Here is a 14972-nt window from a genome sequence, read left to right as displayed (position 1 = left end):
AAGTTCTTCTATAATATTTTAACGTGACTTATGATGTCTAGTCATCTGATTTGTGCTGACAGCAGGACAGGGAGCAACTTAACCCAGTACAGGTCATGACATCTGGAGTTTGGTTGCTCTGCCTTCACTAAGCGAACAAGACACATCCACATTGGAGACAGCGAGACATGAACACAAGACAGGGTGAGGGGATCTAGAAAAACAAACACAAAATCCTCCAGGCAAAGAAAAGTCTTTAAACAGAAACACATAACGAGAAGAAGCTACTTAGCTTAGCCTGGGAAAACAAAAGGCAGTCCATGATCAATAAGTCCAAAAGAGGGATCGAGTGGCGAAAAAAGGAAAAACAAAGGCAGGCTTGGAGCGTGGCTTGGACCATGGCAAAAAACAGGGCAAAATACAGGCAGACAAAGCGTTCAGTCAGACAACGGATGTTAGTCAGGCAACCTGGCAATTGGCCTGTGGCTGGCAAGGGGTATATAAACCAAAGGAACAAAACAAGGCACAGGTCAGTCAAATCATATAATCAGGTCAAAGTAAAGAGAAACAGAACAAAACAAAACCAGATCCGACATGATCCGCCAAAATAAAAGTCCAAAACAGGAAGTCCAGATGCGGATCATGACATGAATCACTAATAAGAAATGGGTCTAGTTTCCATGTCATCTTTGCCTACAGATGCTAAAGGTCCATTGTGAGTAGATGGATACTCTATACATCTCAGCACCCTTTTCCTGTCTTTTGTTTGAGAGTGAAATATGAATTCCTGGACAACAAGTACTGAACATTCTCTTTTGCCTTCAGCATATTCGCATAATTTCACATCTCTGTTTGTCTGCTGTCATTTTTTCTTCTCGTCCTTTCCCTGAGAGTTGGTTGGTTTGTAGAAGAGCCTTCAGAGAGCTCACCGTTACCGTGTGTCAGAGACAGAGCCCAACGCCTATAAATATCTCAGCTCTGTCAAAGTGATAAGAGCCTTGAATTGTTTAGTCAAAATCAGACAGAAAGAAGCAATGACACACAATGCATTACCAACTTATTTTATTAATGTCACTAATCAAACCAAAAACCTGAATTTTCCTTCAACGATTAATAACATTTATCTCATCTCATCAAACCAGCAGCTTTATGTATTGGAACAACCCTCACTGGTGACTGGATATACAATTTATTACTTCATACAACTTCTTATGAAAAGGCAAAAAAGCAAGCACTGTGACAGCTCTAGTGCCTCACTCTCTCCCTCCTGTCTTTCCCTTCATTTCCTGTAACCTTGTCCACTTGGCAAAAAAGAGACAGCAAAAGCAGCAGAAACAATCATGTTTGTGTCTATTCAGCAATGAGACCTGAAGCTCTGCTTATACAGGTAGAAAATCAACTTTGTAGTGACCACACTCTCAAAGGCATCACTGCTGGGTTGAGACCTGTGTTTCAATCATGCTTATTAACTATGCATGACTGTACGTGGATGTTGCAGTTAGTGTCCCCCTACTAAGCTGTGTGCTCATGCTCTTTTGCTTTCTCTGCAATGCTTGTACACTACAGGCACCATTTTTGTGCTGAACTAAACAAAATAGTTTGAAACACTTGAAGTGAAGGATTACTGTGACGTGTTGGCTCCACAAAATGAACGGTGGTGTCATTACTTGCTGAGGCACTGATGTGCCTTAGAAAACTATAATCAATCAAAACAAAACAAAACTACTATGGTTTTTTTAAATGAAGTGATCAAAATGGATTTGGGTCATTTCCACCTTTCAACTCTGCAGGACAAAGGGAGATTTTTGTGTGTGTGTGTGTGTGTGTGTCACCCAGTGTCACCCGCTCATATGTGTCTCTGCCTGTCTCTACTGTGGGTGATTCACCAATTCAGCTTTGATTCACTGTTCGAATAGCATCGCCATCATCTATTATGATTTGATATGGATCTGTCCTCCAGAACTTGGCTCACTTCTGATGAAAAAGTACAGATATTGCCAGCATGCTCCTACAAACAAACACAACACACACACACTCACACAAACAAACACACACACAATCACACTTTGAGATATGTCACTTCATGTGGATTTTTTATTTTTTTTGCAGGGTTAAACAGCAGGAGTCCGCTTGAACTGCCAGTATATAACACTGAGTCAGCTAAACTATAACACCAAAGTCATGTCTCTCCTCCAATCTGTGGATTACAGACAATGTTCGAGAGCAAAACAAAGAAGCTTTTATGGTGGATTTTAGGAGATCAAAAGCACTATGCCAGTCAGTCTGCATTGACTCTCAGGAGATAGAGACTGTACAGACCTTCAAGTACCTGGGGGTGGTACTGGACAAAAAACTGGAGTGGTCTGCCAATGTGGATGCAGTGTACAGAAAAGGGCAGCGCCACCTCTTCTTCTTGAGACGACTCGGTTCGTATAGTGTCTGCAGTGACATGCTGTGCATGTTCTACCACACTGTCATGGCCAGTACACTGTACTCTGCTGCTGTCTGTTGGGCGAGTGGCATTACGGACAAAGACTGTAGGTGCCTGGACAAACTGGTGAAAAAGGCCAGTTCTGTGCTAGGCAGGGGGCTGGACCCTCTCAGAACTGTGGTGGGGCAGCAGATGTGGAGGATGCTGCTTTCTATATTGAACGATAATAAACAACCCCTCTACGATATACTGACTAAACAGAGTAGCAGCTGTAGTGGGTGGCTCATCTCACTGTGCTGCAGAACGAAAACAAGGCTTTATTCCCTTCCCTGCCGCAGAGGAGACGCAGGGGACACTGACGGCCGGGGAAGCTGCTGCCGAGACGGCCGGGGAAGCTGCTGCCGAGACGGCCGGGGAAGCTGCTGCCGAGACGGCCGGGGAAGCTGCTGCCGAGACGGCCGGGGAAGCTGCTCCTGTAGCTCTGGAGGTGAAGGCCGACGAGACGGCACTGAAGGTGATGTGTGGCGAGGCCCTGGCCGCTGCAGCACTGGACGCTGCCACGGCACTGGAGCCAGTGGTGTTCCAAGGCGTTCCAAGGCCTGGAAGCTGTGGCGGCAGACCTGGGAGTTGTGGCCGTGCTGAGCTATGGATCTCTGTGGGCTCGAGTGATTCGGGCCACTGTGGCGGCTCGGACCATTCCAGGGGCTCTGGAGGTTGAGGCAGTGCTGGAGACGGCAGTGCTGGGGACGGCAGTGGCTATTGGCACACTGACAGCGGGACGCCCACGTCCCCGCACTGAGGATGTGGGGTCCTGGAGGAATCCTCAGCGGGGACGCTGTCGTCGGCGCACTGAGGGTGCAGGATCCTGGTCAGAACCTCCACGGGGACGCTGTCATCGGCGCACGAAGGTTCAGGTTGCTGCTGCATCGGCGAGGTGGTGGCTGGGAGCTCCGGCGGCGAGGGGTGACTGGGCTCAGACTGCTCCGACGCCGCCGCCGTCGGCGATCCCGTCGAGCAGCGAGGAGGGACTTGGGCTGGGCAGCAGCGAGGAGGGACTCAGGCTGGGCAGCAGCGAGGGTGCCGCCAGTGGAGACGGGGACCAGATCCCATGGGCTTGGCTTTCAGCTCCTGCCACGTGCCTGCGCTGGTGACAGCGGCTGCGGGAGATGGGACTCTGGCGGGAGCTGGGACTCTGGCGGGAGCTGGGACTCTGGCGGGAGCTGGGACTCTGGCGGGAGCTGGGACTGATGCTGTGCTGGGGTCAGGAGAGCCTGCATAACGAGCTGAAGCAGGGCTTGGGAGGCTTGCCTAGCCTCGGAGAAGGTAAACCTGCCGCCCAGACACGTCTCCATCAAGGTGCGAAGGGTGGAAAAAAGTGAGGTCAACAAGTCTAACCGACCTTTGGAGACGTAGCCTAGGGGGGGTGTCGGATGCTCTCCTCCAGCCGAGACCACGTAGCGAGGACCGCCGGGAAATCATCGGCGGCATGCAGGACATCCGTCAAGACGCGGAGGAGCACCGCGACAAACGCCTCCTCCCGCGCCGTTTCACTGCCTGCTGGGTCCGTCTTTGGGCGAAGCATTCTGTCACGAACTGGGGTGTGTGTGTGTGTGTGTGTGGGTGCGGGAGCGAAAGAAAGGCGGTAGGACCCAAATGCAGAATGAAAACAAGGCTTTATTCCCTTCTGGGATCTCCAGGGCAGAATGAAAATACAAAATTTAGGGAACCGGATGAGACGGTAGAACTAAGGATTGACCGGATGGGACGGTCGTCATAAAAACTCACTGACATCAATGATCACGGTAAAAGTCACAAAAACCCACCACAACTAATGCTTCGCCAGGGAACAAAGGAAAGAGGGAGGTATAAATACAGAGAACACAAAAGGTGATTAACCACAGGTGAAAAGGATAACCAATAAACAACAGGTGAAACCAATGAACACAAATAGCAAACGTGAAGCTGCCGGGCACCAGTGCACAGGGAAAAAGGAAGTCTCTACAAAATAACGGTCTCCCGGCAGGAAGTCCCAAAGGGCAATCATGACACCCACAGCCATTAGACTGTTTAATAGTAATTTTTGATATGTTAGTTATGCTATTTATGATATATGTTATTAACTGAGTGTCTTTATCTGTTAATTATATTTCAAATTTTATATTTTATAGTGAAATCTTTGTTAAAGTTAATATAAGCGCTTCTCTACTATCTATCTATCTATCTATCTATACTTTCCCTTTCTGTCTTTCAAATAAGATGGATTAGTTGGCTATGCGAATCTCTCTGCTGACTCCACACAGAATATGGGCAACATGAATAAGCATACACTTGTAAAAAACATAGGCTTGTCCATTTGTATGTGCATGAACCTACACTGCTCTGTGGTGTCAGTATTTGCATATTTATTCTGGGTTTTATAAGTTGCCACATGAGAGTTACTGACTGAACTCAATATCTATAAGATTTGGAATCCAGTCCTGTGCGGACAAATTTGTGGCATCATGAGAAAACAGAAGAGAAAGGTAAATGCTTTATTCTGTTATTCTGTTATTTTTTATGCTCAGTTTAACCTTTGAGAAAGCTAAAACTACAGTCTGACTAAATTTGAGCAGTAAGAAGAAAATGCAGAATAAACACTTTAAATGAATAAATAAATAAATCTGCACTGGATGGTAGGTACCTGTAAGACAAGGTAACAGTGGCAGAAGCAGAAGCAACATCTGTCAGTTTTATAGTCAGATTATAATTATGCTAGTTATTTTCCATGGTGTAGATCAAGACTATTGCCACCATCACTGGTTTGGTCTTTAGCTGCCTACATTTAAAGTTTTTGTTTTTTGGATTAATCTGTACTGAGGAGAAATTGCATATATCAAGTGATGATGTGTTTTGTATGACAGTGATGCTCTTGGAAATTATGCTTTCCCAACTTCACAGCTTCAGTTGAGCAGTTTTAATCATGCACAGTTTTGAAGAAGCTATAAAAAGGAGTAAAATCCCTGATTTCCTATCCCCTCCACAGCGAGCAGAATGAAAGGTGTGATAATAAAGAGGCTGGTGTTACCAACATGTTTTCAGTGTGACTGGCCTTGTTAAGACACAAAAACATCCATATTCATAAAGTTAGGGTGACATTCCAGGTGTGAAGGCACGACAGTGACAAGGCAGGTGCAATAGACAGATATAGAAGAGCAAGAGAGGAGAGAACGAAAGGTAAAGGGGTCATGGGAAGGAACAGGGTCATGGGAAAGTTGCTGTCAAGTAGTTAAACCCTCTGCTATCAGAATAACATGCTATAAATCAGGGGTGTCAAACTCCTTTTAGGTCAGGGGCCATATGGAGGAAAATCTATACCCAAGTGGGCCGGACCGGACCGACAAGGCAGCTAGCTCCGGGCCAGCTAACCGGTATAGGCCTACTTGCTCAGCCCCGGTATAAACATTTTGCCTGCTTAACATAATTGCTATTGTGACACCCAGTGGACACATTTAGAACAGCAGTTTCTTTCATTGAAAAACTGCAGCTAATTTAAACTTCAAATCATCTCGCAGGCCGGATTAAACCCGTTTGCGGGCCTGATCTGGCCCGCGGGCCGTAAGTTTGGCACCCCTGCTATAAATGTCCTATTTAACAACTTGCTCTTATATGAGGGCATGATGTGTATCTATGCAGAGAATAACAAATAAAATCAGAATTATTTTTAAAAATCAGCAAGCATCAGGTGCCTGCATGGGCAATAAGATGAGTAGCAAGTGCATGAACCCAATACTAATAGTAATAGTAAACTAAATAGCAAACAAAAACGGTAGAATAACTTTGACAGGTTAAGTATTATCTAACTGCTTTAAAAAATAAACTGATCTGAGAGAAAGGTAAAGTCATGTTGACAAGCAGGTGACGTCCATGAGCTCTAGTTACACAATTTCATAGCACTGAGATGCTGTTTAAACAACTGCTGTCAACTGACTAACCAACCAAGCATCCATTTTCTATGCCGCTCAGTCCAATTCAGGGGCATGATGGACTGGAGCCAAGTTCAGCTGACACTGGGCAAGAGGAGGGGTTCATCCTAGACTGATCTCCAGTCTATCACAGGACTGAGACACAGAGACAGACATTCACACCTATGGGCAATTTAGAGTCACCAGTTAACCTCAATCCTCATGTCTTTGGACTGTGGGAGGACACCAGACCATCAAGAGAAATCCCATGTGGACATGGGGAGAACATTCAAACTCAATGGCAGAAAGCCCCAGGGTTTGGGATTTACCTGGATTCATACCTGGAACCTTTTTGCTGTGGGGAAACAGTGCTAGCCACCACTCCACCATGCTGCCCTGGCCACAGCCATCAAATAAAACATGTATTACTCACCACCACAGAAATCATCTTTGGTTGGGAAGAAATAATGTGCGATACATGTAATAGCTCTGACTTGACAATGAATCTTTTCACTGTTTAGCATCCACATGAGCCACCCTGTCCCCGTGGACAAACAATCTGATCCTCTATCCCTTAATTTGTCCTAAATCTCTAAGAGCCCCCGCCTCAGGCTGAAATGACTGCTAATTATTATTATTAGTTCAATGTCTATATTTCATCAAGCCTTTAAATTGATCTATCAGTCACGTAATATTTTATCACGATTGCAGAGTTGCCTTTTCTAATAAAGGTGTCATGATCCGCACTTTTTGACTTCCTGTTGGACTTTTATTTTGGCGGGTCATGACCGGATTTGGTTTTGTTTCTTTTTACTTTGACCTAATTAGTTATCAGTTTCACCTGTGCCTTGTTTTTTTCATTTTGCTTTATATACTTCTGTTCAGCCACAGGTTCTTTGCCAGGTCTTCTCTCATTTGAGCTGCCCACTAAAACTGCCATTTTGACGCCAAGAGGCCAAGTTTGTTTTCTGCTTTTGTTCTCCCACACCTGGATTTCCCTCTGGGATTTTCTATTCATGGACTTATTCTTTCTATTATGTTAAGTAACCTTTGTTCTTTGTATGTGTTTTTCTGAACCCCTGTTCCCTTATCTTGTGTTAATGTTTCCTTGTGTCTGAGTGGAAGTGTCTTGTCCTTGTGGTGTCCATGTTCATGCCATGTTTCCCTGTGGTCTGGTGAGTCTTCCTTAGTGTGGGTGTGACCCAGACCCTCATGCCTTGTTCCCTTTCCCATGTTCTTGTCTCTTGTAGTCTGGCGCGTCTCCCCAAGTGTGTGTGACCCAGACTTTTCATGCCTTGTTTCCCCTGTGGTCTGGTGAGTCCCCGAGTGTGTGCGCGACCCAGGTCCCATGTCTGGTCTCCCTCTGTTCATGTGCCATGTCCCCTAGGTCCCTGTTTTGTCTGCCCATGTCAAACCATAGTCCTCGTTGTCTTGTCCTGTTTCCTTGTTTCTGATTTTCCTTGGTTTTTGATTTGAATAAAGTTTCCTTTTTTTTGCACATGAAGTACCAGAGTAGGCGTAATTATTGGTCCTAATAATTAATAACCCCGAATCGTGACAAATGGAGCCACTATGAATGCTATTAAAAAGAGTCAACCTTTACCATAAATAATGTAATACTAACTAATGACAAGAGTTTAAACCCCATATGTAATTCCACCCATTAATATATAACTCACTATCCATTTTGAAGGTGGCAATATGGGTAAATATATTAAAAAAATCATAATGCATCAAACCATATTGTGAAATAGTGCTAAAGAATTTCTACAACTGTAGATTAAATCAGTTTAAATCCATCACTGCAGCAATAACTACTGACCTTGCATGTGAGTGAGGAAGGATCAAGCTACAAAAACTCCATATAAATACCCCCTTAGTGGGGAAACTATGCTGATAATTTCACAGTTTTGGCCATACGACTTCCTGTATGATCTTTCAGCAATCCACTGATCCATCTCGCTATTCATTCGCACATCTCTTCCCACCCTTCCCTCCAAATTGCTCAGCCTATGTCATTCTCAGTTACTGCAGCAATGCTGATGTTTAAGCATTCTAGGGGAGTGCAGACACACTCCAAAACTTCTTAATGGGCAGGCTAAAAATAGCCCAGGCTGGATCTGACTGGGCTGATTCATGCGGCTGTGAGCCATTCAACTGCGCTGTGCTGTAAGAGTAAGGGAGTGAAGTGAAAACAACACAAAAAACAAAAAGTTTGCACACGTTAAAATACAAAACCATTGAGAAAATCAAGCATTGCTTATTCATTAACAGACAAAACCATGCATGCTGCAAGTGTGTGTGTGTGTGTGTGTTTGTGTAGAGATCCTTAAGGACATCCAAGGCTGCAGGGCACACAATAAAATAAAGCCAATATAATAGGGCTGGAAAACGACAATGCTGTTCCATATAAAATTTAGCAGGATTTGTCTATTTGGATGTAGCAAAGGGATTTCATATGAGGGGATAGTAAAATGTGTTTAGTGTCTTTGAGCTGAGGGCTCTAAAATCCCAACAGATTGTAGATTAATGGTACTATTGCTGAAAATGAGTGCCCCCCAGCAATTTGGTAGCATCATTAGAAAGGGAAGATCAGTTCATAGTCACATCATTATCCTCTCCATTACCATGCTTAAACATCTACTATTAACCTGCACATACAGACCAGCAGCATGTGTGCATGATGGGGAGTGAGGGTGAAGATATTCAAGCATGTTCTACAGAAATAACATTGGTTCAGCTTTTAGAACATTTAACTGGTGCCCCAGTAGTCTGGAGAACATAGTGGTGTTTTTTATACCAAGCAGTACAATGATTGATAATAACACATGCTTACTGCATATATCCCCATAAAAAAAAAACATACAAACACATTGGCCCACAGCATGGCCAAGTGGCACTGTCACTCGTTTTACTCTTAATAAACTCAATCTAAAGTCTTTGCACTTCACATGTATCTTCTCTATCAGTTCCTTCTGCTCCCTTTCTTTCATTTTCCCCCCTTGACATCTACACTTTGCTTTTGTCTGTTGAAGATGAACTGGAGGCCATGAGTAGCTCTGGCTGTGCTGAGAGAGAAGAGCAGCATAGAGCAACTCAACTGTGCCTCTTTCGCATGGTCACCTGCTTTCTTTGTCGTTCTCTACGACGCACTTGTCTCCTAAACCCTCTCAAACTCCCAAACTTTTTTGTTCTTTTCTTTCCCTTGTCCATGATAAAAAAAAATGGTTCCAATCCTATTTATCAGACAGATTCCAGTTCGTTCATGTCCATGATGAACGTTCCACATGCACAAAAGTTAGTTATGGAGTTCCACAAGACTCTGTGCTAGGACCGATTCTGTTCACCCTGTACATGCTTCCTTTAGGATATGTCATTAGGAAGCACTCTATTAATTACCACTGCTATGCAGATGACACTCAGTTATACCTATCTATTAAATCTGTTAACACAAACCAGTTAACCAGACTTCAAGCATGTCTAACTGACATAAAGGCCTGGATGACCAGTAACGTTCTACTTTTAAATTCAGAGAAAACAGAAGTTATTGTTTTTGGGCCTAAAAGCCTCAGAAATAACTTTTCTAAAATTATAGCTACTTTAGATGGCATAGCCCTGGCCTCCAGCACTACTGTGAAAAACCTTGAAGTTATTTTTGACCAGGACATGTCTTTTAACTCACACATAAAACAAATCTCTAGAACTGCCTTCTTTCACCTGCGTAACATTGCCAAAATCAGGAACATCCTATCTCAAAATGATGCAGAAAAACTAGTCCATGCATTTGTTACCTCAAGGCTAGATTATTGTAACTCATTACTATCTGGATGTCCCAGTATCTCCATAAAAAGCCTCCAGTTAATCCACAATGCTGCAGCCAGAGTCCTGATAGGAAGTAGCAATAGAGATCATATTTCTCCTGTATTAGCTTCTCTTCATTGGCTCCCTGTAAAATCCAGAATAGAATTTAAAATCATTCTTCTCACATACAAATCCCTTCATGATCAAGCTCCTTCATACCTTAAAGACCATATTATCCCAATAGACCACTTCGCTCTCAGAGTGGAGGTCTACTTGTGGTTCCCAGAGTATCCAACAGCAGAATGGGAGGCAGAGCCTTTAGCTATCAAGCTCCTCTCCTGTGGAACCAGCTCCCAGTCTGAGTTCAGGAGGCCGACACTCTCTGTACTTTTAAGGCTAGACTTAAAACCTTCCTCTTTGACAAAGTGTATAGTTATGGCTGGCCTCAGGCAACCCTGAACCATCCCTTAGTTATGCTGCTATAGGCCTAGATTGTCCGAGGACCTTCGGTGCACTGAGCTCCCCTATCCTAACCCCCCCCTTCCCTTCCCCTCCCTTCCCTTCCCTTCCTGTCTCTTCCTCTCCTCCCACCTCAAATGTATATTCTTTGTGCTCTCTCTCTCCCCTAGTTTGTGCTCTCTCCCTCTCTCTCTGTACCTTCTGCAGGTGTCCCTGGTCCTGGAGCTGTATATCGCTGATGTGCAGTTACTGGCCCCACGAACCTGCAGTGTCTATTTGCTGTTTATTGTTGCTGTTCTTTTCTCTCTCCTCTATCCACTCACCCCAACCGGTCGAGGCAGATGGCCGCCCAAACTGAGCCCGGTTCTACTGGAGGTTTTTTCTTCCGTTAAAGGGAGTTTTTCCTCTCCCCTATCGCCAAGTCCTTGCTCATAAGGGATTTGTTGGGTTTTTTTTTCGTTTTTGTAAAGTGCCTTGAGATGATTTGTATTGTGATTTGGCACTATACAAATAAAATTGAATTGAATTGAATTGAATTGAATTGAATTGAATGATTGCTCTTTCAAACCTGGCATAAAGGAGAGAAAAGAGGTGGAGGCAGAGACACATAAAGGGACAGCATTTTCAGTCATGACTCAAGAGTGATGTACAGTGGCAGAGAGAAAGAGAGAAACAGCAAGGAAGAGAGAGGAGAAGTAGTATTTGGGTTACTTAATTGTAGACAGGGCTGCCTTTCCTGCTTCACTAGGTTGAGACATATTGCCCTAACTGTCAGAGACGCCTCAATGGTTGCATTCAGATAAACAACTCTGTGTGTGTTTAAGTGTGTCTCAGTGTGAGTGTTACTGTGTCATCCTGTGTTATTCTCCTGGTGATGAATCAAGGGATGAGGGTGAAATTAGCTTTGAAATGCCTCAGTGGATTCAGAAGTTTGTATGTTATTAAATTATACATCTAATTTACTGTGCATTTACTGTGTTTGAGCATCACAAAATTATAAAACAATCCCCTTCATCTAAAATACTTTGACAATTAAAAATTCAATTCAATTCAATTTTATTTATATAGTGCCAAATCACAATACAAATCATCTCAAGGCACTTTATAAAAACTAAAACTAAAAACCCAACAAATCCCTTATGAGCAAGCACTCAAAAACTCCCTTTAATGGAAGAAAAAACCTCCAGCAGGAAGAGAGGGGAAGGGAAAGAGATGTTAGGGTTAGGGTAGGGGAGCTCAGTGCACCGATGGTCATCGGGCAGTCTAGGCCTATAGCAGCATAACTAAGGGATGGTTTAGGGTTACCTGAAGCCAGCCCTAACTATACGCTTTGTCAAAGAGGAAGGTTTTAAGTCTAGCCTTAAAAGTACAGAGAGTGTCTGCCTCCTGAACCCAGACTGAGGACTGGTTCCACAGGAGAGGAGCTTGATCGCTAAAGGCTCTGCCTCCCATTCTGCTTTTGGAAACCCTGGGAATCACAAGTAGACCTGCACTCTGAGAGCGAAGTGGTCTATTGGGATAATATGGTACTATGAGGTCTTTAAGGTATGAAGGAGCTTGATCATGAAGGGATTTGTATGTGAGAAGAAGGATTTTACATTAAATTCTGTATTTTATAGGGAGCCAATGAAGAGAAGCTAATACAGGAGAAATATGATCTGTCTTGCTTGTTCCTGTCAGGACTCTGGCTGCAGCATTCTGGATTAACTGGAGGCTTTTTATTGAGATACTGGGACATCCAGATAGTAATGAGTTACAATAATCTAGCCTTGAGGTAACAAATGCATGGACTAGTTTTTCTGCATCATTTTGAGATAGGATGTTCCTGATTTTGGCAATGTTGCGCAGGTGAAAGAATGCAGTTCTAGAAATTTGTTTTATGTGTGAGTTAAAGGACATGTCCTGGTCAAAAATAACTCCAAGGTTTTTCACAGTAGTGCTGGAGGCCAGGGCTATGCCACCTAAAGTAGCTATAATTTTAGAAAAGTTATTTCTGAGGTTTTTAGGCCCAAATACAATAACCTCTGTTTTCTCTGAATTTAAAAGTAGAAAGTTACTGGTCATCCAGGCCTTTATGTCAGTTAAACACGCTTGAAGTCTGGTTAACTGGTTTGTGTTACCAGATTTAATAGATAGGTATAACTGAGTGTCATCTGCATAGCAGTGGTAATTAATAGAGTGCTTCCTAATGACATATCCTAAAGGAAGCATGTACAGGGTGAACAGAATCGGTCCTAGCACAGAGTCTTGTGGAACTCCATAACTAACTTTTGTGCGTGTGGAAGGTTCATCATGGACGTGAACAAACTGGAATCTGTCCAATAAATAGGATTAGAACCATTTTAGCGCTGTTCCTCTGATACCAGTCACATGCTCCAGTCTCTGTAATACGATGTTGTGGTCAATAGTGTCGAATGCAGCACTAAGGTCTAGAAGGACAAGTATAGAAACAAGTCCATTATCTGAGGCTAAGAGAAGGTTGTTGGTGACTTTTAACAGTGCTGTTTCTGTACTATGATGTGCTCTAAATCATGATTGAAAATCTTCAAATAGTTCATTGCTGTGTAAGCGGTCTGATAAAAGATTTTATCTGTTAATAATGTATGCATCAAGTATTTGGTCTCACAGATATAAGGTTTAAGTCTAAAGTCACATTGAAACAACAGTTAAAGCTTATTTATATTCTGTACAGCGTGAATATAATATGACCTGAGAGATTCAAGACAAATTCCTTGTTAGGCCCCGAGATCTGTTTTCCTGTTTTTCCTTGTTTTGGTTAGTTCCTGTCTCGTTTCTGTGTTCATTTCCCAGGCAGCCTTGCTCATTAGTTAGATTGTGTTTACCTGTGTTCAATTGGTTCTTCAGTTCTGTGTTCCTTTGTTCCCCGCAGGAACATTAGTTACGTTAATGATAAGTATAGAGTCTGTGTGTGATGTGTACGACAGCCTGTGTTTTCCGTTCCCGTTTTCTGTCCTGTCTGCTTGCCCGCCGAACGGCGAAGATTATTTGTGTTTTGCCTGAGCCCTGGACGATCCAGCGGAATAAACCTGCCTGTTTTGTCCTGCATTTGGGTCCTCACCTGTTCTTTCCTTCACCACCACCACGATAGCATAACATTCCTATGATTTGACTGACTTGCTAAAAGTCGGTGGTCTTAGTGAAAACAGAACAGTATGGTCCTGTAATGGACTGTTGGCATCCACACATACCTCCACCACCTGTGTTAGTCAAGGGGAGAAAGATGAGAGAGCGATGAAGACGCTGACGGGTGCAGTCTTGGGAAATGTCAACAAATTTAAACTTAGGCAACAAAACAATTCTAACTTTTCCGAAGAGAAAAAAAATGGAATTTAAATATAAAGTAATTAGCATGCTGCTTATTAAAGCATCCTGGTTTAATACATAATGCCAATGAGGAAGGACAGATTATACATTTCTAAATGTATCTGAGGGTTCTTCAGGATTTACGGGTGAGTGGGGTCAATGTCAGGCCGTTCTCCCTCCCTCCGTGCTTTTGCTTTTCCTTTCTACCTCTTTGAAGAACACCCTTTGCCATCTCCACTTTGCTGTCCTTTAGAGTATGCTCCACTATCTGCCGCTCTGACTATCTGACCTGCTCTTTCACTCCTTCCTCTGTCTTTTTCTTACAATGCATTTAAATGGGGTATTTAGAGATTCTGGCCTTTCTCTTCATCTCTTCACACCTACTCTGAGGTAACTTCAATCCCGCAACAGCCCTCAGAAGTGGTAAAATGCCCCAAACACTCCAGAAATAGATGCTGGGAAATCCATGACAACCATGTAGGGGATAGGGAGATATTTATGACAAACTCACCCATGTGTTATTTCACATTGATGTACTTGTACTGCACAATTTCAACTTTTTCAGAGAATGCCCAGATGTTATTTTTGTGATAACTGTTTTTGATGCACAGAATTAAAATCCAATGTGAGTGCAGCACATGTTGTTTCCCTGGAGACTAGAGCACAGGAAATGTGCCATCTGGTAATTAAATGACAGTCTAAACAGGGATGTGGCCACATTAATCTGATGTACACCCAGTTGTTTACAAAGGGCTCTATTCAAATATGCCACAGATGCGTGGATGCTATATATTTGCAGTGTGTAATAATAATAGGCCTCTAAAAAAACGCTGACTTTTACACAGACTTGCAGTGTTAATACGCTTCCATTAGTGACTGCAAGACTAGGCTTGTTTCACTGTTAGGTGCTTAGGTGCTGTGTTTTTTCAGCTATCTCATTTAGTCATTTTAATGCAGTTGATGCAGCAGACTCATTATCATCTCTCATTATCAACACTAGCAATTATTGTCAAATTTACTTGATTTATGAGCAACAA

The 14972-nt window shown here is 43.3% G+C and overlaps 1 protein-coding gene across 2 annotated transcripts in view; it reads right to left on the bottom strand.

Annotated features, from left to right (window-relative positions):
- shank3a (SH3 and multiple ankyrin repeat domains 3a) overlaps positions 1-14972 on the bottom strand; it is a 249953-nt gene that overhangs the window by 34347 nt on the left and 200634 nt on the right. The gene's annotated exons all lie outside the window — the stretch shown is intronic.

This window comes from Mastacembelus armatus, chromosome 6, assembly GCF_900324485.2.
Source record: "Mastacembelus armatus chromosome 6, fMasArm1.2, whole genome shotgun sequence".
Classification (NCBI taxonomy): domain Eukaryota; kingdom Metazoa; phylum Chordata; class Actinopteri; order Synbranchiformes; family Mastacembelidae; genus Mastacembelus; species Mastacembelus armatus.
Note: the sequence above shows the minus strand (reverse complement) of the source record. Positions and strands in the feature narration are given on the sequence as shown.